Genomic DNA, 3,673 nt, shown 5'->3' on the forward strand with positions numbered 1-3,673 from the left:
AAATCAATCTGCCTTCATATAATAAAAAAATGTTACTCATGGGTAGTCACTAACACAGTCATGAGAACTTCCAAGAATGCTAGAATAATATAACCATGCTTTAGAATACAATATATTAGGTTTTATTACAATTTTTTCAAACATGTTGAATTTTTGTTTAAGCTCCCTCTTCTACTTTTATTTTATAGTGTCTTAATAAAATAATACTAGTAGTTTCTTCTTTAAGGTCAATGACCTCAGTAGTTTTTGTGTTCTCCTAGGTCACGTACAAGGTACAAATTCCCTCCTTCTAAGCAGACCCTAAGTCCAATTAAATAGTTGTTGATTGATACTGATATTAGAATCACTATTCCTCCTTTAGGGAAACCTTGCACTGTTGGGTCATGATTGTGGTCCATAGCATGACAACTGGGTAGAAATATTGTTCTTTTTCTTCCCATGATATTTTGCTTGGTTGCAACATTAATAACAGCAACAAAACAAGAAATTAAATTGGAAAATATAATTACTCCTAATTTATGGTATGACGAAATTGTGTCTTCCTCAAAAGTAGTTCTTAATTGCCGAAGACTGGTAAAAAAAAATTTAAAGGAGTAGCAGGATGAGAAAAGGCCATGTATTACTGAGAACGGTGGAAGGTATATTAGTGTTATAATTCTTTCTTAAAAAACTAGTTTGAGAAGAGTTTTACTAGGTTTACAGTTTTACAAGTTACAAATTCCAGATATACGATAATATAGTGTAGTCTGTAGCTAACTCTGAGGTTCAAATAAAGTTATGAAGGAGACGCTAATGGCCCAATGGTCTGACCTAAGATTCTGATTCCTTCTATAGACATGGGTGTATCGCCAAAATGCAAGTAAGTCACTGTCAAGCCATATTGGTGAAATTTGGTAGAAAAATGATTCTCTGATATTTCTTTTTATTAGTTTTTTTAAATATTTCTTTTTCAGTTTTTTTTTTTCTTTCTCACTTTATATCCTACACACTGACCTCTCCTGGCCAACCCCTCCCACAATCCTTCCGCAGCCCTCCTCCCCTTCTTCACTGAGCAGGTAAAGTGCCCCTTGGGTTTCCTCTCCACCCTGGTACTTCAAATCTCTTCCAGACTATGCCCTTTCTTTCCCACTGAGTCCAGACAAGGCAGCCCAGCTAGAAGAACATATCCCTCATAGAGGCAACACTTTTGGTATAGTCCCCATTCACCTTGTTCAGGACCTACATAAAGACAAAGCTACACATCTGCTACATATAAGTGGAGAGGCCTCGTTCCAGTCCTTGTATGTTCTTTGGTGTTTCAGTCTCTGAGAGCCCCAAGGGACCAGGATAGTTGATTCTATTGATCTTCTTGAGGAGTTCCTATCACATTTTGAGCCTGCAACCCTTCCTCTAATTCTTCCATGAGTCCTCAAGCTCCGTCCACTGTTTGGCTGTGGGTTTTTGCCTCTGCGTCAGTTGTTAAGTAAAGCCTCTCAGAGGACAATCGTGCTAGACTCCTGTCTGCAAGAATAATACAGTATCATTAATAGTGTCAGGGATCAGTGCTTGCTCATGGGATGGGTCTCAATTTGGGCCAGTTACTAATTGGCCATTCCCTCAGTCTCTGCTCTATCCCCATGTTTGCATTTCTTGTAGACAGGATAAATTTGGGGTCAAAAGTATTATGGATTTGTTAGTTTACCCATTGGGATTCTGGCATGGCTATAGGAGGTAGGTTCTTCAGGTTCCATATCTTCCATGCTGTGAGTAACAGCTAAGGTCACACGTATTGAATCTTGGACACTTCTTTTATCCCTGGTTTTTATCTTGTCCTGGAAATACCCCTTACCTCCTCAACTCTGTCAGTTGCAGTTCTATTCATTTTCATGGCTACCTAGCCATCTCTCCTTTACCTCCCCACACCTGATCCTGAAAGTTCCCATCACCCCCCACATCTCCTCTTTCACCCAGTTCCCTCCCTCTATCTGCTTCTTCTATGACTATATATTTCCCCCTAGAAGTGAGACTCAAGCATTCTTGCTTTGGCCTTCCGTCTCGTTTAGCTTCTTTGGAGTTTGTGGAGTGCAGAATGTGTGCTGTATTTTATGGCTAATATGGACTTATAAGTAAATACATACCATACATGTGTTTTTGGGTTTGGGTTACTTCACTCAAGATAATAGTCTCAAAAATAAATACTGAACACTTTACAAATTTGTTTATCATGTTTGAGCAGGGGCCGTGCTAATCTCTGTATCTTTCCAATTTTAGTATATGTGCTGCAGAAGCAAGCATGTGTTATAATTCTTGTTTTCAATAATTCTTTGCAAAAAACTTATTAACTTTCTTCTAAATTTCCCAAATTTATCAATAATTTTGAAGTTTAAAATTATGAAAATTTTAAGTTATGAAATTAATTTATCATTAATTATTAAATTTCAAAAGTGAGAAACAAGAAGTTTTACATTTTAAAAATAATTTTATATAAATAGTATGCTATTTTCCATCTATTTCTTTAGAGAAAATTATAGTTTGTGTTTTATTGAACATTTTAATTATTTTTAAGGTTTAAATATTTTTGTTATTTTATAACATATTTAGATTATGTTTCTCCTCCTCCAACTTCTTCAAGGTTCTTCCCATTTTCCTACCAACTTAATTTTTTTTTAAATTGGGTATTTTATTTATTTACATTTCAGATGTTATCTCCTTTCCCCATTACCCCTCCACCCCCTATAAGCCCCAAATCCCATCCCTCCTCCTTCTTTTTGCTTTTATAGCATTTTAATTTCATGCAAATATTAAGGTCAGTTGTAGGTTAAGGAACTAGCAATATAATAGATGCAAATTGTCAAGGAACAAGCAATACAATAAACACAAATAGTCAAAGAACAAGCATTCTAGGAGTCCTATCAGAACCAGAGACAGCCAGGTAAGACACCCCTGTTCTCAGTCCTTGCCTGCTAGGGCCCTAGTGACACATTCAAGAGTGGAATACTATGCCCAGTCCCCAGTTCTCCATTTTCAGCCTCAGAGCTGTGACTACATTTCCTGAGACCAGCTGGCATTATAGACAACCAAGTGAGACCCTCTCCTTGAATTCCCTGCCTTCAAAGTCCCTCTAAAGCACACTCAACTGCAATAAATTTTACCCTCTCCTCTTTAACCCATTTCTGGCCCAAAGCTCTGCCTAATTCCCATAAGGCCTGCTAGCACCAGGGAAAGGGAAACGACGATCAACAAGGGCCAGGACCATATGGCACAATCAGAGCCCAGTTGTCTAATTATAGCAAGTTCTGGATTTCCTAACACTGCTGAAGCACAAGGAAACTCAAACTGAGGAAATCCTGAAAAGAGAAAATCTAGGTAAGGGAAGAGAATATACACAAACCAGGATTACCAACAGAATGTAAGGGATGGAAGAGAGAACCTCAAACATAGAAAATAATGATAGAAGAAATTGATAAACCTGTTAGAGAAAATGTCAAGTATAAAGTATTTTTGACTTATAATATCCAGGAATTTTGGGACATGAAATTTTGTCTATGAAAAGACAAAACCCATTGAATATTCGGGATTAAAGAAGGAGAAGAATCCCAGCTCAAAGTCCCAGAAAATATTTTTGCTAAAATCATAAAAGAAAAATGTCCTAACCTACAAAAATATATGCCTATAAATGTACAAAAAGCTTATA

At 36.9% G+C, this 3,673-nt stretch overlaps 1 pseudogene; it reads right to left on the reverse strand.

Moving 5' to 3' along the window:
• Nucleotides 1–2,170: 2,170 nt before the first annotated feature.
• Nucleotides 2,171–2,270, reverse strand: LOC117713259 (U6 spliceosomal RNA; annotated as a pseudogene).
• Between the last annotated feature and the right edge of the window lie 1,403 nt (nt 2,271–3,673).

Source organism: Arvicanthis niloticus, chromosome 7, assembly GCF_011762505.2.
Source record: "Arvicanthis niloticus isolate mArvNil1 chromosome 7, mArvNil1.pat.X, whole genome shotgun sequence".
Classification (NCBI taxonomy): Eukaryota; Metazoa; Chordata; class Mammalia; order Rodentia; family Muridae; genus Arvicanthis; species Arvicanthis niloticus.